Consider the following 25,984-nt stretch of genomic DNA (forward strand, 5'->3'; position numbering starts at 1 on the left):
ACGCCCGAAATGTAAAGCAATGGCACGTTCATTTTTCGCAGCATTATAAAAAGACGACTTTCTATTTACACCAAGATGTTCAAGGAGAGCAATTTCTTCACAGTATAGGTATATAGTAAAGGTTAGTACACGTTACCACGTGAGAATAAGCAAACATGCTACCGAGCCGCGCTTCAACCACGAGTTTCTCTCCACCAGCGCGAGCAGCCAATTTCGCTTCTTTTGTTCCCCACGTGATCCTGGCATGTGCTCCACTTTAGCGCCTCATAAGAATCGTAAAGAAAGCTGAATGATTACTTTAAGCCGTAAACAAAAACTCTAGTAATCAGGAGAAAAAAAACTGCGTCGGCCGGGAATCGAACCCGGGCCACCCGCGTGGCAGGCGAGTATTCTACCACTGAACCACCGACGCCTATATTGAAGGCAGAAGTAGCACTCCTTACAAATAGCAAGGCAGATTGCGCAATGTGTAGCTTTATCTAGGTCAGTCTGTTCGCGTCAAGCACTCGCTCTGTCGACCGGGCGCTTAGAAGCGAAGCGAGGGCTTCTGGAGCGAGAAATGCCACTTGATACGAAAAGGGGTCATTGTAGTACAATAACGCATTCATAGCACACTGCCGGACTGCGGCGTTCTCAACAATGTACATGCGGTCGTAAAAAAAATGTAGCGCTGGTCGCTTTATTATGAAAGCGTCCAGCGTTCACCCGCATCGCATATCATAAAACCCTTCTTGAAGAAATCTTAAAGTGCGATGTTAAGCCAAAATCTCTTCCAGCAAACGGAAACCAGGTGGCTTCAAGAAAGCTCTCGTAAAGAAAAGCTCTCCCTCGCGTAACCGGGCTGCTGCGCTGTTCTCAAAGCCATTAGTTATTTAAGAACTTTCTATAGCCAGCCGGTGGAAAGTCAGAATAAACTATACGTCATTCAAGGATGAACTGAAGGGTACTTGAAAATCTGTTCGTTTTACCAGAAGTCCATCTTAACAGAAATGATCGACAAAATTAGTACCTGGGTCAAACAAAGATTGCTTTTCAACGGCTATGAAGTCGACGACCTTCGAAATTCTGTCGACTCGAAGAAGTTGTATCGCTGCTAAAGTTTGCGCAATTCGACACCTAGCTATTGTAGCGCCTTTATTGCAAGCGTCGATTCTGTATCCCCAAACGTCAACGGCCCTAATTATTATTTTATATATAGATACCTAGAGGGTGCGTTTTCATTGCTATAAGGTATTTAAACGACATACCGAAATCGTGTGCTGTCTTTATATTACGTGATGGTTGATTCTGCGCATTTTCTATGGATTGCTGTCGGTTTTCTTTGGCCTTCTGGCAACATTGGAGGTGCAAGCTGCAGCGTTTTTGTCGTGCCGTGGAACTGGTGTGTCTTGCTGCTGCAGGAAAATAAATTGCCCTTACATAAATAACATTTTATTGCTCAACTTTTTCAATGAACGCGTTGTTTACCACTAGAGTAAACACGCGCTTCACGACTGTGCCTGCGTCCGCTGCTCGAGAGCATTTGAGATTTGTAAAGTTCCACGCTACTCCGTCCACTCGATCTACTTTTAACTCAATGGCTGTTGAAACTGCCCGTGGGACAGTGCCAACTTCGTCGTTACGTCTATAGACTGTCGTATCGAAGGCCTTTAGAATGCCCGTGTGACTCCAGTATCAAATTCAGTATTCCTGGTACACCAATATCCACGACACAAAACCAGAAGTGAAACACCGTTGCAACCAAATGAAATATGCAATAGCACGCATGTATTTCTATTTACATTGCGCAGAGGTATGCTTCGAATCATGCACTCTTACAAATATTCGATAGAAAAACCATTGCTCGCCGGCACTGTGCGATCCTGTTCATTGAGACAAAAGCTGGCATGTCACCAAGCTTACTAAACGATTCTCGGTGTCCTCATTTTTGTTCGGTGCCCAAGGTTCAGCACAATACCAGCTGCATCGTGTGCAAACATCGCTGGGCGATGTCTTCAAGGTAGCTACCAGCCTACGGATGCACCTCGAGGAAGTCCTGAATCGTGGGTTTTGGTGTAAGCCCCTGAAGGTTTCGACGTCATCGTCGACGCTAGGTAGCTGTTTGTGTCCTCTCGCTTCTTATGCAGCTCTGCACTCCGCTTCATACACAGCAGGCAACCCAGCGGAAGCTGTACCGCAAGTAGTGCGGCCATAAAAAGTGTTCGGTTTTGTAGCGAGCTTCAGCATTGCGCTGTGGTCGCTGGTCGCTGACACGAGTCCCTCCACCCGTTCTACGGTAAATGCTGGTTTTGGCCCTTAAAACCCCAGAATTTAAAAAAGTATAGCCGATTAACCTCTTTCAAGCCGGTCGATGTGGTTCTTTTTCCAAGTCGTGTAGCCGGCGTCAGCGGCGGTCCAAGAACTTCGCCTTAATGGAATAAGCATTTCCTGTTAAACGGATTTACTTTGCGTTGGGCCTATTGGAAATCAATCATTTATTCACAGACTGTTCCCCAATCATAAATCTTCACGTGAGTTTACTGTATTAAAGAATAGAACGGAGGAACACCTGAAAAGAAACAGACGTGTTATCGAGCCGCGTTCAACCACGTGCTTTCTCCGCAAATGCGAACACCCCGTTCGACCCTATTGTTCCCCACGTGATCGTGGTATCAATGCGCCTAGAGAGCTTGATATTATGCCTGATCCTTCTCTCGAGCAGTGGGAGGCCGTGTTGGCCAGCTCAGACCCGGTCGTACAGACCAGCGTCGTGGAGTGGGCCACCCAGGTCGCCGTCAACCATGGGTTGATGGCCATCTAACACGGAATCGTCCGCACATGCTTTTTGACGAAATAAAGTTTTCTCCATCCATCCATGGCCTAAGTGCCTCATAACAACCGGAAAGAAGGCTGAGTGATCACTTGAAGCCGTAAGTCAAAGCTGGAAAACTAAAAAAAATTGCGTCGGCCGGGAATCGAACCCGGGCCACCCGCGTGGCAGGCGAGTATTCTACCACTGAACCACCGACGCCGACGTTGCGTACTTCGAATAAGACGACTTACGTAGGGCTGGAAATTGCGCAATGCGTAGCTGTATTTAGGTCAGTGCGCTCGCGAGCGCTTGCTCGGTCAAGCACAGCTGCCCGTCGGCGGGGCGCTTTGGTAAAGGAACAAGGGCTTCGGCGACGCAAAATGCCGCTTGATATCAATGGATGGCAGAAGTATAATAGGGTCTTCATAGTGGACTGCAAGATTGCCGCGTTTGAAACGACCTTCTAATGGCAGTATAACTATCTCACGCTGCTCGCTCCTCTAGTTGAATCACATATCATAAAACGCTTCACGACGCCTTTTCCACAAGAAATTTTACGCAGTAATGAATACCAGAAAATCCATACCATGTTTTGTTAAAGGATCACAGCACTCGCGTAATCTGGCTGTCGAGGTACTTTCACAGCCGTACGGTCTTTAAGCCTCATTTGTGTGCGTTTCCAGTCATCCAGTGACAAAATAAAGTGAACCGTACACTATCGAAAATTTATCCTCATCGCCTATTGTCTTGCTTGTCCTGCTAAGGCGCCGTCACATTAATGGACTACGATATTAGCAGCTAGACCAATTCATCACGCTTCTAAAGTGCACTATCGTTACTGGTCAAAGCTCCACAAGGCCTCATCCACAGAAAAGCATCGCCAAAGAGTGCCGAAGTGCCCCCAAATAGAAACAGCTGAACACGCACTAGTCTAAGCAGCTCAGCCCGCGCTGCATGAATCATGGTGCGACGCAACTTTAAAAGTGAGCTACGACATTAAATACTTCAGTAAAAAGTTGTTGTTTCTTTCGAATGATTAATTACGCTTATCACAACATCTGTAATTTGGAAAAGCAGAAATACAGCAGAAGTAATAAAGCCGCTGATTCGCCCGAAAGGCATAGCACAGATTGCGATAGCAAATTAGTAGACAGCTATACGAAGTAAGGATAGCTATTTTATCGGCCCTATAAACAAGGAACTATTCGCTTACTAACCAGATTTACAAGCATGGTGTCAGCGCGCACAAGCAAACGTGAACACCTCACACTCGATGACAGCAGACGCTCGCTGTCAAAACGCTGGCGTCAGGAAGTGCGGCAGCAGCAGCGAGCGAAGTGACCTTCATGCTGCGTATCGCTTTCGCGCAAATTGAGCGACAAGAGCACCGCACGCACTAAGTTATGAGGTCGCTTTCAAAATAAGGCGCGCGCGACCGTGCAAAGTACGCAGTTGGTGCCCGAGTAAACGCCGCCCCCTCCCTCCCACACTGCCTTCCCGCTTCACTTTAGCTTCCCTCCCTGTGCGCGCGAGATTGAGTCACGATGGTCAGTTCCCCATGCACACGGCCGCGAAATACGCAGTTGCTGTCGGAGAACAACGACGCACCCTCCCCCTCCCTCTGTCCCATCCCCCCCACGGCCTTTCGCGCCACGGAAGACGGCGCATTTCCTTTCAGCTTCCCTCTCTTGCGGGCACCCGATTGCGCCGCGATCGTCGGCTCCCCTTGCGCGCTTTCACTCGCACATACAGCATGCGGTGCGCGGCGACGGTGTTATCGTCCTTGGACTTTATACGGAACATCACGGCGACGGCAGAAATGCGCTTGGAGTGTCCATATAATTGCTTTAGCAATAAAACCGGCGAAAGTGCAGCGTTACACTATTATTTATTTTTGAATACTTTTGAGTGCTTTTACTATGGTATTTTCTGAAAAAGGTCGGTGGACCGACCCTTTTTATGGATCCCTTGAAAAGGTCAGTCCACCGACAGAAACTGTTGGGTAAATAACCCGAAGATAACCGCGATGTAGTGCTTCTCATTTTTCTAAATACGCTGGGCCCATTGAAAAACCCAGTCACTAATATATATATATATATATATATATATATATATATATATATATAGTCTGTCACTCATGTTATTGGGACTTACGTGATTCTAGCTGAATATGTAACACCTCACCTTATGCTCTGTCACTGCCTGTTAAAAAGGTCTGCGGACCTCGTAAGCCATAAAAGGACTTTTTGTTCGCAGTCCTCAACATTTTGTTGTTGAAATAAAGTGCATTGAATTGAACTACACGCGTTTAGCGGTTCTCTAGCAGCGTTTCATGACCGATACATTCACGAAGAAAACGGAGCCATGCGAGTTGGACAATGGGACCGTAACGCGGAAAAGTAGCCCAACTGCCGCCGCATACGTCTTTCCGTCAAGCTGCTGGCTATACGCTCGCTGCTTCGGGCTTTTCCTGTCGTTGCAGCGCGCCCGCTTCCGCCATGAGAGAACCGTTCCCAGGTGTCCCCTCGTTTCCAGTCATGTGACTCACGAACGCGCCGAAATGGTAAGCCAGTCGTTGTTTACACCTCCTAATCCGGCCTCCCCCGCGGCCACGATGTACACGCACACGTGCCAAGAAGGTGTGTCGTGAATGACCTTGAACTCGCCGGCGTTTTGTGTGGGCGCGGCTTGCTAAAGCCACGAGGTTGCATCGTTTAGCAGTTCTATGGCCGTGTGCAGAGAACCACGCTAGAGAAACAGCGACGGTGCGTTGCGCCGTGCTTTTATCTGTGCCGATTGTGAGGCGAACCATGCGATTATATACGGCCAAAGGTTGAATATAGAGAGTGTTATTGCCAGTAACATTTTGTCTTGAGTTTACCGTACAGCGCTGATGCGGGCAAGCAACATCTACCGCTCAGCATCAGATAAAAGATTTCTCACGTCCCAACATCGACGCGTTCGGAGCTTATTGCCCTCCGAGGCGATGTTAGGTGAAAGAAAAAAATTATCGAATTCCAAAAATACAGATTCAACATTAGGGCAAGAGAAAGATGGATCATGGCGACGGTGATATGGATGGTCATTTTGGACAAGAATTGCTGAACCACCATACCGAACATCCTTACGGACACATACTTCCATTGTGTATCGGGGTATACCAAATAGTTTGCTATCAGCGTTTGTCAACCATATTTCTGAGAGGCAAATGATAGTGAAAGGGTTATTTAGATTAGAAAAGAAATCTATCGTGTTATCATAGTTCTTTGAGAGGCTACGTATGTTAAAGTGTATCAGGGATTTGGCTGAGCCTGCTGTTATTTAGTGAACGTTTTAGTTATTCTGAAGAAAAATACATTGTCCGGAATACTTATTTGATTAGATATGAAAACAGAACGCTTGGACAGCTACGAGGCCATTAGCGAAAGGTCGCGTGTGCTAGAAATGACGTACACGCGGCTTGCTTCTGTCTTTCGTGCTTTGATGCGGCAGTTGTACTTCCATAGAAATTTCCAGTTGTGCTGTTTTTTTCAGTTCGAGGGCTTGAGCAAACAGACGTTTGTTGTCTTGTGTTAAGTGGTCGTTAACAAAGACCTTAGCCTCTGCAGACGGAGGGAAGCCGAGAGTAGTGGTGTTTAGTCGTGCTTTCCGGGCCGTACTTACGAAATCAGCCTTCTTAGTGCGGGAACAGAAGCGTGCAATTATATGCTTATCCTTCTTCGCAGGGACGCGGTGAACAATGTCTACCTCCGATGGTGCCACAGGGCAGCCAATCTCGTCGCCGATTTTTTGGAGAACAGCGACACAATTCTTGCCCTGCGTGGACGGCACACCCCTGATCTCGACATTGTTTGTACGAGAACACTGCTCGAGGTCCGCTACCCTTCAAGCCAGCTTTTTGTTTTCTTTTGCGAGTGTCTTGTTCTCTGCATTGACAGCGTCACATTTCCCCCTTGATTCTTCGTAGAGCTGGTTCATCATGCGCAAACTTTCACGCATTTCTGCGATTTCTTTCCCAAGGGCGTCAACATCGCGAGCAAGCTCTGCATTACTGGGCATAGCTAAAAAAGCACGGGAGTAACCTTGGCAGCAGCAGGCGTGAGAAAAGTTAAGAACAGAAGCGGCAAATGCCGTATAAAAGCGAAGACTGACCTGCGCAACCAAAAAGTATTGCTTAGCGGTGTGTCTATATATATATATATATATATATATATATATATATATATAGAGAGAGAGAGAGAGAGAGAGAGAGAGTCAGATCGTTCGCGGTTCGTACATAACCCATTTTGACGGTGGCACTACCTTGTGTCGAGAATTGATTGAGTGCTAACGCGTTACTGTAAACAGTCACTTTGAAATGGGTTCAGTCGCAAGTTTTCGGCTTTTAATTGTGTCAACTGAGCAATTGATACCAAAGTCAGTTAACTATGTAAGATTGGCTGTTAGACACACTTTTGCTTTCTTAATCGAAACCAAGAGATACCCACTTCGTCGGACGCCAGCCGTTGTTGTGAACCATGTGCCCACGCTCGCGTACGCTAATTCCCATTTTCACGGTAGCAACTCGACTCGACGCTCTAATCGACCACGTCGAGCAAACAGCGTACAGTGGAGGACGACGCTGTTCCTCGAGAGATGCTGTCGCCCACCTTCAAAAACGTTCGCCATCAATTCCCGTGACGAAGAGCTTATAGAGAAGAAATAATCCTTGCGTTCGGTGTCTCTGAAAAGTTTATTGCGGCTCGTGACCAAATTGTAATCCAAGATTTGTCGATACCTCCTATATTCAAAAACAAATCTCGCAAATGTCTGTCGAACGAAGCACAGCACTGATCCTCGACAGAAGATTTTGCTGCTAAAAAAAACTGAAGTTCTTACGACGACAAGCTGCTTGATAAGCATGCTTTTGGTTCAGTGTGTTCAAGCAGAAGTCGAAAGCGCATGCTTGTAAGAGAGAAACACAATAATGTTGAAAAAGTGGAATGGTCAGCCTGAATTACATGCTTCTAAGCCCTGCTTCTGACTTGCTACAACACAGGAAGGGAAGAGGAAATGGAAGATATAGTAACAGAAGAGGTAGATTATTCTATGGAGTGACAGTGATTATGAAACAAATACATTATCTTCATGGTGTGTCATATTACCCAATGACCATTTCAGTCGAGTGGAACTTGTTGCTGGGCGAGTTTTTTTTCCTGTTCGCGCAACCATGCTTTCCTCAGACACCATTTCAGTCATCGCTGCAGCCATGACTTTATAATTTAATTTATATCGGCCTGATAAAGCATCAGATTATTTTCCTATAATTCGATAGAAGGTGAGCGAAAGCATCGTGTCGTATGCCAAAACTGTCAACCATTTTGGCATCTAATCAACCTTCAGGCGCGGCATCTATAACAAAGACCACAGATTCCGTTGTGTGGCCTTCTTCTTCTTTAGCATTACGAAAGCCACCTCCACCTAATTCAAACATTGTGGACAAAAATTCTGCAGTGTGACCGTGCATGTCGTCACAAGATCAGGATGCAGAAGCGCAGCCGGTACACATCAAACCATCTTTCGTCAGAGGACGAACAAATCAAGGTGATGCTCAAGCAGTTGATTAGTGTCTTGCGAATCCTTCTCGCCAGAATGAAAACACCTGTTGCTAGGACAACGGTTCGGATACTCGAAGCTCTCGAGCTGTTGCTTGCTGCTGTATGAAAGTGTGAAAAGGTAGTTTTCTTGACAGCCCATGATGATGCATGCCTATATGTGAGGCGCTCGTGTATGTCATCCCCATATGGATAATGTGAGCCTGATAAGTGTACCTTATACGTAGCACACATTCACGTATGGACATACGGACGCCGTATAGCTCAATTACTCTACAATACGCTTAAAAACATCACGTATCGTGCCTTTGTGGGAACTGTGCACGGCGTGTATATACAATCTGTCCCAGCCATTGACCCTTCTCGCGGAGCAGTTTGTTTTAGAGAAACGAGATGGCGCTCACGGCGGCGCGCCATACCTCTCCTCAGCGACCGCGCACGAATACGAAACCATTACCGCTTCTACCTTGCTTATGTGCGATCAGCTGTCGGAAATGCAACTGAGTTTTCGCTAACACACTCTGCTCCAATCACGCTAGATTGAATCATGTGGATTGAAGACGTGTGCAGTAGTTGGCTGCAAAAATAGTGACTGGTATGTTAAGGAATGGAATGAATATATGTGGCGAAGTTCGCGGACCGCTGCTGAAACTGTCCGAACGTGTTACCGGCACTTCGTGATGTATGGCTTTCCTCGAGGGTACAGAAATTTGCTCATTCGCCAGCCTTGTATCGCTAACCTTCAAAGAAAGGGCTTCAGCAACAGAACATCGGCAAGAGTGAGTACCACTCGTTAAACACAGGGAGTAGCGCCGTTTTCTGTCGTAGTAAGTTTCGCGCACGTTATCTATACGCATCTGTCCCAAATGGCAGGAAAACTTACGCCCACTCTATCGCCGACATATCAAGAATAAGTGAATGGGCGCACACTTGAATATATGCGCGCTGTATACGCACAATAAGTGACGGACTACACCTATGGCGCACGAATGGTCGAAGCTGAATATTTCGTGACGGTCCACAATAGTAAGCTAGTTACTAGCTGTAACATACATTTGCTACAGGGTATTACAATGTACAAAACAGCTACGTTTCAAGCCTCGTGCGCAGCAAGAAGAAATCTATGGGAACTGAGCACAACCGCGCGCGATGAATAATCAGATAGTGGCCGCACCGAGGAACATCACTGAGTCAGAAACTGACAAACCACTGCTTCAGAATATTTGCAGAATAAACAACAAAGAGCAAAACACACTAATCCTGACTGAATTCATGATCGGAAAGCTTGGAAAGCTTGGAATACATATTTAGCCCCGCTTTTAAAACATGCATAATATACGCTGCTTGCGCCATTTGGACATAGCTTAATCAGCTCTGAAAGCGCTTTTCCATGTTCTCTGAAGCTGTGATCAAAGCTTCGTGCCGTCCACCTAGTCACCGTCTACGATATCTCAAAAAACAGAGGTTTTATAAGCCGCGCCGGCGTCATACACTTCCATTGTAAACAAGGAGGCAACAAAGGCGGTTGCGGCAAGCAATGGACGCGTCACCACGTGATCAAACATGGCGGCGCTCACGGGATCGCGCGAAAAGGGTCAATAACGCAGCACGATTTTAAAAAAAAAAAGGGGAACGGCGTTACGCGAAGCAATCCTAGTGCGTATTATTTCCAGTGCAGTGGAGTAGCTGCCAGTAATTTTTTCCTTACTGAGATTTATTTGCTAATTGTAATGAATTATCTAACTCGAGAAGTACTGTCGTAATTATCGAAGTGTCAATTAGAAAATTGTAGAGCAACATGAAAAACTCCTGATGCACCTTTCTGTTGCTCAATACGTGCTACATAAATGTGTTTTCCGAGTGTGAAAGGAACCCGCGAATACACGCAGAATTGCCGCGCGACAGCGACCACAGCATTGCGCTGTGGTCGCTGACACGTGTCCGGTAAATGGGTTCAGTTTTTCGATGCCTTCCGTGTAGTGATTGTATTGTATTTTGCGACATAAATTGTGAGACAATTTTCACATCAAATTACATGACGAATATACCTATAACCTACATTCCCCTGTGACAAACTAGATTTCGGTCGCGAGTGCGAGCCGTCAGGGAAGCCACCTCTAGCCTTTGTATCATAGCCTGCTATGTATGGAACGAAGTATAGCAGGCACGAGGTCGCGGGATCGCATCCCGGCTGCGGCGGCCGCATTTCGATGGGGGCGAACGGTAAAAATGCCCGTGTCCCGTGCATTGGGAGCACGTTAAAAATCCCCAGGTGATCAAAATTAATTTCGAGTGCCTCACTACGGCGTGCCTCATAATTAGATGGTGGTTTTGGTCCTTAGAACCACAGAAAAGTATAGCAGATTAGCCTCTTTCAAGCCCGTCGATGTGGTTCTTTTTCCGAGTCGTGTAGCGTCAGCGGCGGTCGAAGAATTTCGGGTTAATGGAAAAAGCATTTTCTGTTAAGCGGATTTACATTGCGTTGGGCCTATGGGAAACCAATCATTTATTCACACACTGTTCCTCAACCATAAATTAGACTTAAGCAGGTTCGTTTTCACGGAAGTTTACTGCATTAAAGAACAGAACGGAGGAAAACCTGAAAAGAAACGGACCTGTTATCGAGCCGCATTCAACCACGTGTTTCTCCGCAAATGCGAACACGACGTTGTTCCCCGTGTGATCATGGTATGCGCCTAGAGAGATTGGCCTAAGCGCCTCATAACATCCGGAAAGAAGGCTGACCGATCACTTGAAGCCGCAAGTCAACGCTGGAAAAAAAAAAATTGCGTCGGCCGGGAATCGAACCCAGGCCACCCGCGTGGCAGGCGAGTATTCTACCACTGAACCACCGACGCCGATGCTGTGTACTCCGAATTAGACGACTTAGGTAGGACTGGAAATTGTGCAATGCGTAGCTGTATTTAGGTCAGTGCGCTCGCGAGCGCTTGCTCGGTCACTCACAGCTGCCCGTCGGCGGGGCGCTTTGGTAAAGGAACAAGGGCTTCGGCGACGCAAAATGCCGCTTGATATCAATGGATGGCAGAAGTATAATAGGGTCTTCATAGTGGACTGCAAGATTGCCACGTTTGAAACGACCTTCTTTCTTTCTTTCTTTGTTACACACATATACTTTTCATTTTACAAGATACACACAATCTGTATGGTCCCTTAGCCAATGGCTAGTACGGGGCCCATTTAGAAATATACATATAAGAAACTGTCATACAATTTGGTATAAGTGTAGCCAATTTAGTTAACAAAAAATATAAGAAAATACAACACTTCGCAAAATACACAAAAATATCTGAGTAATAATAGTACATAGATTTGCTAATAAGAACATGTAGTGTTGGTATTAGCATTAATCTATTCGACAGGTTAACAACGAGAACAGGAAAATTACATCACTTCGTAATAAACACATGAAAACCTTTGATAAAGTGAGTATACATGGTCTAACAAAAATAGAACTTAAATATATATCAGTTTAGGAAGAAGAGAGAAGTACTTCAAAGTAGTAATTTTTCATTGCTCTCAGCAAGTTCTGCGAGTTCTTTATATAGTGCGGAATACCATTCCAGACTTTCGCACCAGCGTACTGTAGCAGTCGTTTGCCATAGGCGTTTTTTATTGGCGGAATATTCAGGTTACCAAAAGTTTGGTTCCTGGTGTGGCGTAGTGGCGTAAAGAGTAACGAAATGGGGAATGGCTCGTTGTGTCTTATAACATTGTTAATACATGTGGCTAATCTTAATTCTCGTACAAAATCAAAAGGCAAGATTTTTAGCATAGAGAACAGATAATTACACTGTCTTGTGACAGTGTAATTATCTCACGCTGCTCGCTCCTCTAGTTGAATCACATATCATAAAACGCTTCACGACGCCTTTTCCACAAGAAATTTTACGCAGTAATGAATACCAGAAAATCCATACCATGTTTTGTTAAAGGATCACAGCACTCGCGTAATCTGGCTGTCGAGGTACTTTCACAGCCGTACGGTCTTTAAGCCTCATTTGTGTGCGTTTCCAGTCATCCAGTGACAAAATAAAGTGAACCGTACACTATCGAAAATTTATCCTCATCGCCTATTGTCTTGCTTGTCCTGCTAAGGCGCCGTCACATTAATGGAATACGATATTAGCAGTTAGACCAATTCATCACGCTTCTAAAGTGCACCATCATTACTGGCCAAAGCCCTACACCGCCTCATGCACAGAAAAGCATCGCCAAAGAGTGCCGAAGTCCCCCCAAAAAGAAACAGCTGAACACGCACTGGTCGATGTAGTTCAGCCCGCCCGGCATGGATCATGGTGCGACGGAACTTTAAAAGTGAGCTCCGACATTAAATACCTCAGTAAAAAGTTGTTCTTTTTTTTCGAGTGATTAGTTACTCTTATCAGAACGTCTGTAATTTCAGTGCCTCCTCTATACTATAGGAGGCACTGGTAATTTAGAAAAGCAGAAATACAGCTGAAGTAATAAAGCCGCAGTTTCGCCCGAAAGGCATAGCACAGATTGCAATAGCAAATTAGTAGACCGCTATACGAAGTAAGGATAGCTATTTTATCGGCCGTAGAAACATGGAAATATTCGCTTACTAACCAGATTAACAAGCATGGTGTCAGCGCGCACAAGCAAACGTGAACACATCACACTCGATGACCGCGGACACTCGCTGTCAAAACGCTGGCGTCAGGAAGTGCGGCAGCAGCAGCGAGCGAAGTGACCTTCGTGCTGCGTATCGCTTCAGCGCGAACTGAGCGACAAGAGCACCGTACGCACAAAGTTATGAGCCGCCTCCAGATGCTTTCAAAATAAGGCGCGCGCGACCGTGCAAAGTACGCAGTTGGTGCACGAGTAAACGCCACCCCTCCCTCCCACACTGCCTTCCCGCTTCACTTTAGCTTCCCTCCCTGTGCGCGCGAGATTGAGTCACGATGGTCAGTTCCCCATGCACGCGGCCGCGAAATACGCAGTTGCTGTCGGAGAACAACGCCGTCCCCTCCCCCTCCCTCTGTCCCATCCCCCCAACGGCCTTTCGCGCCACGGAAGACGGCGCATTTCCTTTCAGCTTCCCTCTCTTGCGGGCACCCGATTGCGCCGCGATCGTCGGCTCCCCTTGCGCGCTTTCACTCGCACATACAGCATGCGGTGCGCGGCGACGGTGTTATCGTCCTTGGACTTTATACGGAACATCACGGCGACGGCAGAAATGCGCTTGGAGTGTCCATATTTGCTATAGCAATAAAACGGCGAAAGTGCAGCGTTACACTATTATTTATTTTTTGAATACTTTTGAGTGCTTTTACTATGGTATTTTCTGAAAAAGGTCGGTGGACCGACCCTTTTTATGGATCCCTTGAAAAAGGTCAGTCCACCGACAGAAACTGTTGGGTAAATAACCCGAAGATAACCGCGATGTAGTGCTTCTCATTTTTCTAAATACGCTGGGCCCATTGAAAAACCCAGTCACTAATATATATATATATATATATATATATATATATATATATATATATATATATAGTCTGTCACTCATGTTATTGGGACTTACGTGATTCTAGCTGAATATGTAACACCTCACCTTATGCTCTGTCACTGCCTGTTAAAAAGGTCTGCGGACCTCGTAAGCCATAAAAGGACTTTTTGTTCGCAGTCCTCAACATTTTGTTGTTGAAATAAAGTGCATTGAATTGAACTACACGCGTTTAGCGGTTCTCTAGCAGCGTTTCATGACCGATACATTCACGAAGAAAACGGAGCCATGCGAGTTGGACAATGGGACCGTAACGCGGAAAAGTAGCCCAACTGCCGCCGCATACGTCTTTCCGTCAAGCTGCTGGCTATACGCTCGCTGCTTCGGGCTTTTCCTGTCGTTGCAGCGCGCCCGCTTCCGCCATGAGAGAACCGTTCCCAGGTGTCCCCTCGTTTCCAGTCATGTGACTCACGAACGCGCCGAAATGGTAAGCCAGTCGTTGTTTACACCTCCTAATCCGGCCTCCCCCGCGGCCACGATGTACACGCACACGTGCCAAGAAGGTGTGTCGTGAATGACCTTGAACTCGCCGGCGTTTTGTGTGGGCGCGGCTTGCTAAAGCCACGAGGTTGCATCGTTTAGCAGTTCTATGGCCGTGTGCAGAGAACCACGCTAGAGAAACAGCGACGGTGCGTTGCGCCGTGCTTTTATCTGTGCCGATTGTGAGGCGAACCATGCGATTATATACGGCCAAAGGTTGAATATAGAGAGTGTTATTGCCAGTAACATTTTGTCTTGAGTTTACCGTACAGCGCTGATGCGGGCAAGCAACATCTACCGCTCAGCATCAGATAAAAGATTTCTCACGTCCCAACATCGACGCGTTCGGAGCTTATTGCCCTCCGAGGCGATGTTAGGTGAAAGAAAAAAATTATCGAATTCCAAAAATACAGATTCAACATTAGGGCAAGAGAAAGATGGATCATGGCGACGGTGATATGGATGGTCATTTTGGACAAGAATTGCTGAACCACCATACCGAACATCCTTACGGACACATACTTCCATTGTGTATCGGGGTATACCAAATAGTTTGCTATCAGCGTTTGTCAACCATATTTCTGAGAGGCAAATGATAGTGAAAGGGTTATTTAGATTAGAAAAGAAATCTATCGTGTTATCATAGTTCTTTGAGAGGCTACGTATGTTAAAGTGTATCAGGGATTTGGCTGAGCCTGCTGTTATTTAGTGAACGTTTTAGTTATTCTGAAGAAAAATACATTGTCCGGAATACTTATTTGATTAGATATGAAAACAGAACGCTTGGACAGCTACGAGGCCATTAGCGAAAGGTCGCGTGTGCTAGAAATGACGTACACGCGGCTTGCTTCTGTCTTTCGTGCTTTGATGCGGCAGTTGTACTTCCATAGAAATTTCCAGTTGTGCTGTTTTTTTCAGTTCGAGGGCTTGAGCAAACAGACGTTTGTTGTCTTGTGTTAAGTGGTCGTTAACAAAGACCTTGGCCTCTGCAGACGGAGGGAAGCCGAGAGTAGTAGTGCTTAGTGAGTGAGTGAGTGAGTGAGTGAGTGAGTGAGTGAGTGAGTGAGTGAGTGAGTGAGTGAGTGAGTGAGTGAGTGAGTGAGTGAGTGAGTGAGTGAGTGAGTGAGTGAGTGAGTGAGTGAGTGAGTGAGTGAGTGAGTGAGTGAGTGAGTGAGTAAGTGGGTGAGTGAGTGAGTGAGTGAGTGAGTGAGTGAGTGAGTGAGTGAGTGAGTGAGTGAGTGAGTGAGTGAGTGAGTGAGTGAGTGAGTGAGTGAGTGAGTGAGTGAGTGAGTGAGAGTCAGATCGTTCGCAGTTCGTACATAACTCATTTTGACGGTGGCAATACGTTGTGTGGCGAATTGATTCAGTGCTAACGCGTTACCGTAGACAGTCACCTTGAGATGGGTTCAGTCGCAATTTTTCGGCTTTTAATTGTGTCCACTGAGCAATTGATACCAATTGATACCAAAGTCAGTCAACTATGCGAGATTGGCTGTTAGGCACACTTTTGCTTTCTTAATCGAAACCAAGAGATACCGACTTCGTCGTACTCCGGCCGTTGTTGTGAACCATGTGCCCACGCTCGCGTACGCTAATTCCCATTTTCACGGTAGCAACTCGACTCGACGCTCTAATCGACCACGTCGAGCAAACAGCGTACAGTGGAGGACGACGCTGTTCCTCGAGAGATGCCATCACCCACCTTCAAAAACGTTCACCATCAATTCCCGTGACGAAAAGCTGATAGAGAAGAAGTAATCCTTGAGTTCGTCGTCTCTGAAAAGTTTATTGCGGCTCGTGACCAAATTGTAAACCAGGATTGGTCGATATCTACTGTATTCAAAAACAACTCTCGCAAATGTCTGTCGAGTGAAGCACAGCGCTGATCCTCGACAGAAGATCTTGCTGCTAAAGAACTGAAGTTCTTACGACGACGAGCTGATTTTCGTTCAGTGTGTTCAAGCAGAAGTCGAAAGCACCTGCTTCTAAGAGAGAAACACAATAATGTTGAAAAGGTGGAAAGGTCAGCCTGAATGACATGCTTCTAACCCCTGCTTCTGACTTGCTACAACACAGGAAGGGAAGAGGAAATGGAAGATATAGTAACAGAAGATGTAGATTATTCTATCGAGTGACAGTGATTATGAAACAAATACATTATCTTCATGGTGTGTCATATTACCCAATGACCATTTCAGTCGAGTGGAACTTGTTGCTGGGCGAGTTTTTTTTCCTGTTCGCGCAACCATGCTTTCCTCAGACACCATTTCAGTCATCGCTGCAGCCATGACTTTATAATTTAATTTATATCGGCCTGATAAAGCATCAGATTATTTTCCTATAATTCGATAGAAGGTGAGCGAAAGCATCGTGTCGTATGCCAAAACTGTCAACCATTTTGGCATCTAATCAACCTTCAGGCGCGGCATCTATAACAAAGACCACAGATTCCGTTGTGTGGCCTTCTTCTTCTTTAGCATTACGAAAGCCACCTCCACCTAATTCAAACATTGTGGACAAAAATTCTGCAGTGTGACCGTGCATGTCGTCACAAGATCAGGATGCAGAAGCGCAGCCGGTACACATCAAACCATCTTTCGTCAGAGGACGAACAAATCAAGGTGATGCTCAAGCAGTTGATTAGTGTCTTGCGAATCCTTCTCGCCAGAATGAAAACACCTGTTGCTAGGACAACGGTTCGGATACTCGAAGCTCTCGAGCTGTTGCTTGCTGCTGTATGAAAGTGTGAAAAGGTAGTTTTCTTGACAGCCCATGATGATGCATGCCTATATGTGAGGCGCTCGTGTATGTCATCCCCATATGGATAATGTGAGCCTGAGAAGTGTACCTTATACGTAGGACACATTCACGTATGGACATACGGACGCCGTATAGCTCAATTACTCTACAATACGCTTAGAAACATCACGTATCGTGCATCTGTGGGAACAGTGCACGGCGTGTATATACAAGGTGTCCCAGCTATAACGCAGCACGATTTAAAAAAAAAAAGGAACGGCGTTATACGCAAAGCAATCCTAGTGCGTATTATTTCCAGTGCAGTGGAGTAGCTGCCAGTAATTTTTTCGTTACTGAGATTTAGTTAGCTAATTGTAATTAATTTTCTAACTCGAGAAGTACTGTCCTAATTATCGAAGTGTCAATTAGAAAATTGTAGAGCAACATGAAAAACTCCTGATGCACCTTTCTGTTGCTCAATACGTGCTACATAAATGTGTTTTCCGAGTGTGAAAGGAACCCGCGAATACACGCAGAATTGCCGCGCGACAGCGACCACAGCATTGCGCTGTGGTCGCTGACACGTGTCCGGTAAATGGGTTCAGTTTTTCGATGCCTTCCGTGTAGTAATTGTATTATATTTTGCGACAAAAAGTGAGAGACAATTTTCACATCAGATTACATGACGAATACCTATAACCTACATTCCCCTGTGACAAACTAGATTTCGGTAACGAGTGCGAGCCGTCAGGGAAGCCACCTCTAGCCTTTGTATCATAGCCTGCTATGTATGGAACGAAGTATAGCAGGCACGAGGTCGCGGGATCGAATCCCAGCTGCGGCGGCCGCATTTTGATGGGGCCGAACGGTAAAAATGCCCGTGTCCCGTGCATTGGGAGCACGTTAAAGATCCCCAGGCGATCAAAATTAATTTCGAGTGCCTCACTACGGCGTGCCTCATAATTAGATGGTGGTTTTGGTCCTTAGAACCACAGAAAAGTATAGCAGATTAGCCTCTTTCAAGCCCTTCGATGTGGTTCTTTTTCCGAGTCGTGTAGCGTCAGCGGCGGTCGAAGAATTTCGGGTTAATGGAATAAGCATTTTCTGTTAAGCGGACTTACTTTGCGTTGGGCCTATGGGAAACTAATCATTTATTCACACACTGTTCCTCAATAATAAATTAGACTTAAGCAGGTTCGTTTTCACGGAAGTTTACTGCATTAAAGAACAGAACGGAGGAAAACCTGAAAAGAAACGGACCTGTTATCGAGCCGCATTCAACCACGTGTTTCTCCGCAAATGCGAACACGACGTTGTTCCCCGTGTGATCATGGTATGTGCCTAGAGAGATTGGCCTAAGCGCCTCATAACATCCGGAAAGAAGGCTGACCGATCACTTGAAGCCGCAAGTCAACGCCGGAAAAAAAAATTGCGTCGGCCGGGAATCGAACCCGGGCCACCCGCGTGGCAGGCGAGTATTCTACCACTGAACCACCGACGCCGATGCTGTGTACTCCGAATTAGACGGCTTAGGTAGGACTGGAAATTGTGCAATGCGTAGTTGTATTTAGGTCAGTGCGCTGGCGAGCGCTTGCTCGGTCAAGCACAGCTGCCCGTCGGCGGGGCGCTTTGGTAAAGGAACAAGGGCTTCGGCAACGCAAAATGCCGCTTGATATGAATGGATGGCAGAAGTATAATAGTTGTCTTCATAGTGGACTGCAAGATTGCCGCGTTTGAAACGACCTTCTAATGGCAGTATAACTATCTCACGCTGCTCGCTCCTCTACATATATATAGTTGAATCACATATCACAAAACGCTTCACGACGCCTTTTCAACAAGGAATTTTACGCAGCAATCAATACTAGAATATAGGTACCATGTTTTGTTAAAGGATCACAGCACTCGCGTAATCTGGCTGTCGAGCTACTTTCACAGCCGTACGGTCTTTAAGTTAAAGCCTCATTTGTGTTCGTTCATTTCCCAATCATCCAGTGACAAAATAGAGTGAACATTTATCCTCATCGCCTATTGTCTTGCTTGTCCTGCTAAGGCGCCGTCACATTAATGGGATACGATATTAGCAGCTAGACCAATTCATCACGCTTCTAAAGTGCACCATCATTACTGGTCAAAGCTCCGCACTGCCTCATGCACAGAAAAGCATCGCCAAAGAGTGCCGAAGTCCCCCCAAAAAGAAACAGCTGAACACGCACTAGTCTAAGTAGCTCAGCCCGCGCTGCATGAATCATGGTGCGACGGAACTTTAAAAGTGAGCTACGACATTAAATACCTCAGTAAAACGTTGTTGTTTCTTTCGAATGATTAGTTACTCTTATCACAACATCTGTAATTTGGAAAAGCAAAAATACAGCAGAAGTAATAAAGCCGCTGTTTCGCCCGAAAGGCATAGCACAGATTGCAATAGCAAATTAGTAGACAGCTATACGAAGTAAGGATAGCTATTTTATCGGCCGTATAAACTTGGAACTATTCGCTTACTAACCAGATTTACAAGCATGGTGTCAGCGCGCACAAGCAAACGTGAACACTTCACACTCGATGACCGCAGACGCTCGCTTTCAAAACGCTGGCGTCAGGAAGTGCGGCAGCAGCAGCGAGCGAAGTGACCTTCATGCTGCGTATCGCTTTCGCGCGAATTGAGCGACAAGAGCACCGCACGCACAAAGTTATGAGCCGCCTCCAGATCGCTTTCAAAATAAGGCGCGCGCGACCTTGGAAAGAACGCAGTTGGTGCCCGAGTAAACGCCGCCCCCTCCCTCCCACACTGCCTTCCCGCTTCACTTTAGCTTCCCTCCCTGTGCGCGCGAGATTGAGTCACGATGGTCAGTTCCCCATGCACACGGCCGCGAAATACGCAGTTGCTGTCGGAGAACAACGACGCACCCTCCCCCTCCCTCTGTCCCATCCCCCCACGGCCTTTCGCGCAACGGAAGACGGCGCGTTTCCTTTCAGCTTCCCTCTCTTGCGGGCGCCCGATTGAGCCGCGATCGTCGGCTCCCCTCGCGTGCTTTCACTCGCACATACAGCATACGGCGCGCGGCGACAGTGTCATCGCCTTTGGACTTTATACGGAACATCACGGCGACGGCAGAAATGCGCTTGGAGTGTCCATATAATTGCTATAGCAATAAACCCCGAAAGTGCAGCGTTACACTTTTATTTTTTTTAATTACGCTTTTACTATGGTATTACCTATAAACGAATGAGAAGAAGACGCGCAGAGCCAATCATACGACCCCGGCAAACAAGATTTTTCGAAATAGCGGATGCTAAACTTGAAATGCCAGTCATACGAAATAACGTATGAGTCAAATAACGTATAACGAAATAACGTATAAAGTCAAACGAAATAAATACAAACACGCACGCACAAGGATGGAAAGAAAGAACAATATATACAGATCAGCACCAATAAAACGGTAATTGGTTAGAGTACACGCTGCATATGTTTTATGAATGTATAATGTTGTATGTGATTGCACATTGTGATTGATTTTAGTGTGTCTACACAACATGCAGTAATTTATAAAGAGTGCTACGAGGGGGGGGGGGATGTTATATTATTGTATAACGCTGTATGTCATTGTAAGTACTGAAATAATGGTTATAAAATGTCGCAAACACGTAAAAGCATCTAAATTGTATGCATGTTACGGGATGCAATGAACTTTTTTTTTGCAGTTCATACACATCGGCCGCATGCATAATTGTAGACGTCTGCATGTATGTGCCAGATCATTGCGGACTGCTGTTTCGTTATTCTTGAGCGCACCGGACGCCAATCTTCTAGGCTGTGTAGACTGCATTTAGTGCATTGAACTGTTAGTAAATTTGAGTCAGCTGTGAAATAAGCAAGGTGGGTTTTTTGTTTCTTTTTAGACATAAATGGGCCTAATCGGCATATTTGTGTTGTAAAATAGGCATAAATGGCAGTGATTTGCTATTTGAGGCCCGAACTGGCTACCTGAGGATAAACACATACCGGAGCAAATATGGGTCACAAGATGAGGCTGCAACAGAAGCCCGGAAACACCTCGCATCCAACTGATCCAGCCGACTTGCATCTAACGCGTTTACGCATCTAACCACGCAAGAACTCGCCGGCATGACGGACCGCATCGGCGGATGCACACGAACACAGAAAAAAATGAAGAAAAAAAAACACCCGCGATGCACGAAGCTCCGAGTGCATGCTAACGCGCGTGCGACTTGCTTTTTGCCCACAAAACACTACCGCGTGTAGCCCAACATCACGTGACCGACTTGTCCTGACGTAGGCCGGGACAGGTATATCGGCGGGAAAAAACAAGGATGAGATTGATAGATCCGGAGTCATTACAAGCGTAGGTGACGGTACGTTATAACGATAGAGGTTTTAAATATGAAAGATAAGATCGAGATCACATATAAGCAAGAAGTTATATAGAAATAGATGTAGTAAAACCTGATTAAATCAAGAAGGCTAGGTGACTATTTGTCGCTGCCTCGTTTCAAAGGGAATGCCAATAAACACCATAATCATCATCAACCCTGAGCTAGCTGTCTTTTTGCGAACCACGTGTGGCGGCTTGCGTGTCAGACCAGCCAGACTACGTTCTAGCTACCTGGCGGAAGTGAAGACAATAGAATCGCAGGAGGATGTAGGATTCAAAGTCGGAATATTTGTTTTGTACCTATATACATGAAGTAGCATGGGTTCTTTGAGAAATTGTTAGCTATTCTAGGGATGCCAGGCACCGAACACAGCAGTGCAGATGTTTGCAGCCATTGTAGGTCGACCAGTCTTTTTCCTGTCCATTCGTCATAGCCGAAACGCGCACGCCCACGTGCGTGTATGGATGGGTGGACCAGTGAGTGCGTGTATCTGAATACACGCGAATTTGTAGTAGTAAAAAAAAAAGAAAGAATGACTGCCGCTCCCACGACAACTAGGGTAAAGAAAGGGAGTGGCGAGGTATAGAAAGTGCACTCAGTGTGCAGAAGCCCGCGGCGGCAGCTGCAGCTGCCATGTTGTCACAACTGCGTGTCCTCGCAAAGCAAGTCTGCCTCTTCCCTTTGACAACGAAGCTGTTAAGGGCTAGGTTCCAGGAGGTCGTGTTCGCGTGTAGAAAAGCCACGTGACCTAGTGGGCGACGGGAGGAAAAGAAGAGCACCCTATGAAATTGCTGTGAGGGGGTGCCGATAAAAAGGCGACTGGGAAGGTGGTTGACGTAAGTCGCGCCGTCCTCTTCCACTTCACAACCACAATCTCTCTATTCGCATTGGAGGGGGAGTGCGTGAGGCGCGCCAACCAGTCATTGACGGTGCACTAAAAAATGTCGCAGTTTCACCCGAAAAGCGAAGCATCAATTGCGATAGCAACTTAGTAGAAAGCTATACGGAGTAAGGAAAGTAGTTTTATCAGCTGTATAAACTTGGACATGCAGCAGCACCAGCAACGCGCAGAACTGTTGTCGACGCCGTCGGCGTTTTGCCCGCCTTCGCACCGAACGCGCGCGGCGGTGGTGACTGTTGCCGGTGCCTCTGGCGGCGGCTCGGAGGTTTTCGATGGGATCAGCACGGGACACTCGTCGAGCAGCGTCGGAAGTCTTTACTACCTTCTCGCCTCGCAACGTTTTTATATAAATACGCATTTGGTGCCGCAGCTAAACGTCACTCTCCCTCCCTCCCTCCCGTCCCCCCACGGCCTTTGGCGCGACGCAAGAAGTCCCGTTTGCTCTCCGCCGTGCGTTCGCTCCCAGTGAGAGCGCGCGTCCCTCGCGCACTTTTTCTCGCACATACAGCATACGGCGCGCGGCAACGATTCCATCGCCGTTGGACTCCATACGGAACCTCACGGCGACGACGACGGCGCAAATCCGCTTGGAGTGTGCATATAATTGCTATCGCAATAAAAAGTAGGTCAACGGAGGAGTGGGGTGTGAGAGATCGCGTTAGCGTTGGTTGTATTTACGGAGTTCTTAGTCAAGGCCTCTTGCCTAGGAACGTCGTAGAAAAAGCGTGGGGAACGCGCTAGGAACACCGTCGCCCGTGGACGCCGAGCCAGTTCTTTCACAGCCGGGCATTGTATAGCCATCGTCTAAGTGTTAAAAAATACCTCATTGTGCTACTTGGAGCCGGCGCCGAAGCCTCTTTCCTGAGTACGTTGCGATCGGCATCCGTTTACCAATTTGTAGCCAAATTCAACATAGCAAATCCCCAATATAACTAAACAACATAGCAAATCCCACCAGAGCCCCAGCTTTGCTAGGCTTCTCTCTTCACAGGGTGGAAGGGCTCTGACATTATTTTTTATTGCGATAGCAATTATATGGACACTCAAAAAAAGTTGTCGCAGTTTCACCTGAAAGGTGAAGCATCAATTGCGATAGCAAATTTGTAGAGAGATATACGGAGTAATGATATTAGCTTTATCAGCTGTATAAACTTGGACATGCAGCAGCACCGGCAACGCGCCGAACTGTTGTCGACGCCGTCGGCATTTTGCCCGCGTTCGCTCAAAATGCGTGCGGCGTTGGTGACTGTTGCCGGAGCCTCTGATATAAATAGGCACTTGGTGCCGCAGCTAAACGTCGCCTCCCTTCCCTCCCCCTTCCCCCCCTCCCCCACGGCCTCTCGCGCATCGGAAGAAGGCGCGTTTGCTCTACATATATGGTGATTGTAAAGGAGGAAAGAGACGCCTACTTCTGCAGCCCTTAAGGAAGCACGGCGCAGAACGCGCGTTTGTTCTCCGCCGTGCGTTCACTCCCCGTGAAAGAGCGCGTCCCTCGCGCCCTTTCACTCGCACATACAGCGTTCGGCGGCGCGCGCGCTGAGCCGTGCTCCCTCAAGGGCTGCAGAAGATAGCGCCAACCTTTCCCTTTCCCTCAAGAACCACTTACTACTACTACGGCCACGATTTCATCTCCATTGACGTCATACGGAACCTCACGGCGACGGCGACGGCGACGGCGACGCCGACGGCAGAAATCTGCTTTTGAGTGTCCATATAATTGCTATCGCAATAATACATTGTCCGGAATACTTATTTGATTAGATATGAAAACAGAACGCTTGGACAGCTACGAGGCCATTAGCGAAAGGTCGCGTGTGCTAGAAATGACGTACACGCGGCTTGCTTCTGTCTTTCGTGCTTTGATGCGGCAGTTGTACTTCCATAGAAATTTCCAGTTGTGCTGTTTTTTTCAGTTCGAGGGCTTGAGCAAACAGACGTTTGTTGTCTTGTGTTAAGTGGTCGTTAACAAAGACCTTGGCCTCTGCAGACGGAGGGAAGCCGAGAGTAGTAGGCTTAGTGAGTGAGTGAGTGAGTGAGTGAGTGAGTGAGTGAGTGAGTGAGTGAGTGAGTGAGTGAGTGAGTGAGTGAGTGAGTGAGTGAGTGAGTGAGTGAGTGAGTAAGTGGGTGAGTGATGTGAGTGAGTGAGTGAGTGAGTGAGTGAGTGAGTGAGTGAGTGAGTGAGTGAGTGAGTGAGTGAGTGAGTGAGTGAGTGAGAGTCAGATCGTTCGCAGTTCGTACATAACTCATTTTGACGGTGGCAATACGTTGTGTGGCGAATTGATTCAGTGCTAACGCGTTACCGTAGACAGTCACCTTGAGATGGGTTCAGTCGCAATTTTTCGGCTTTTAATTGTGTCCACTGAGCAATTGATACCAATTGATACCAAAGTCAGTCAACTATGCGAGATTGGCTGTTAGGCACACTTTTGCTTTCTTAATCGAAACCAAGAGATACCGACTTCGTCGTACTCCGGCCGTTGTTGTGAACCATGTGCCCACGCTCGCGTACGCTAATTCCCATTTTCACGGTAGCAACTCGACTCGACGCTCTAATCGACCACGTCGAGCAAACAGCGTACAGTGGAGGACGACGCTGTTCCTCGAGAGATGCCATCACCCACCTTCAAAAACGTTCACCATCAATTCCCGTGACGAAAAGCTGATAGAGAAGAAGTAATCCTTGAGTTCGTCGTCTCTGAAAAGTTATTGCGGCTCGTGACCAAATTGTAAACCAGGATTGGTCGATATCTACTGTATTCAAAAACACTCTCGCAAATGTCTGTCGAGTGAAGCACAGCGCTGATCCTCGACAGAAGATCTTGCTGCTAAGAACTGAGTTCTTACGACGACGAGCTGATTTTCGTTCAGTGTGTTCAAGCAGAAGTCGAAAGCACCTGCTTCTAAGAGAGAAACACAATAATGTTGAAAAGGTGGAAAGGTCAGCCTGAATGACATGCTTCTAACCCCTGCTTCTGACTTGCTACAACACAGGAAGGGAAGAGGAAATGGAAGATATAGTAACAGAAGATGTAGATTATTCTATCGAGTGACAGTGATTATGAAACAAATACATTATCTTCATGGGTGTCATTACCCAATGACCATTTCAGTCGAGTGGAACTTGTTGCTGGGCGAGTTTTTTTCCTGTTCGCGCAACCATGCTTTCCTCAGACACCATTTCAGTCATCGCTGCAGCCATGACTTTATAATTTAATTTATATCGGCCTGATAAAGCATCAGATTATTTTCCTATAATTCGATAGAAGGGGTGAGCGAAAGCATCGTGTCGTATGCCAAAACTGTGCAGCAAATGTAACCTTGGCATCTAATCAACCTTCAGGCGGGCATCTATAACAAAACCACAGATTCGTTGTGTGGCCTTCTTCTTCTTTAACATTACGAAAGCCACCTCCACCTAATTCAAACATGGTGACAAAATTCTGCAGTGTGACCGTGCATGTCGTCACAAGATCAGGATGCAGAAGCGCAGCCGGTACACTCCAACCATCTTTCGTCAGGACGAACAAATCAAGGTGATG

At 46.7% G+C, this 25,984-nt stretch overlaps 4 non-coding genes across 4 annotated transcripts; all 4 read right to left on the reverse strand.

Moving 5' to 3' along the window:
• Positions 1–341: 341 nt before the first annotated feature.
• Positions 342–412, reverse strand: Trnag-gcc (transfer RNA glycine (anticodon GCC)). Its single transcript has one exon. It is a non-coding gene; the product is annotated as a tRNA-Gly (tRNA).
• A 2,527-nt stretch (positions 413–2,939) lies between these two features.
• Positions 2,940–3,010, reverse strand: Trnag-gcc (transfer RNA glycine (anticodon GCC)). The gene has a single exon. It is a non-coding gene; the product is annotated as a tRNA-Gly (tRNA).
• An 8,162-nt stretch (positions 3,011–11,172) lies between these two features.
• On the reverse strand, positions 11,173–11,243 carry Trnag-gcc (transfer RNA glycine (anticodon GCC)). The gene has a single exon. It is a non-coding gene; the product is annotated as a tRNA-Gly (tRNA).
• A 7,333-nt stretch (positions 11,244–18,576) lies between these two features.
• Trnag-gcc (transfer RNA glycine (anticodon GCC)) lies at positions 18,577–18,647 on the reverse strand. The gene has a single exon. It is a non-coding gene; the product is annotated as a tRNA-Gly (tRNA).
• Positions 18,648–25,984: the final 7,337 nt, after the last annotated feature.

Source organism: Dermacentor silvarum, chromosome 4, assembly GCF_013339745.2.
Source record: "Dermacentor silvarum isolate Dsil-2018 chromosome 4, BIME_Dsil_1.4, whole genome shotgun sequence".
In the NCBI taxonomy this organism is placed as follows: domain Eukaryota; kingdom Metazoa; phylum Arthropoda; class Arachnida; order Ixodida; family Ixodidae; genus Dermacentor; species Dermacentor silvarum.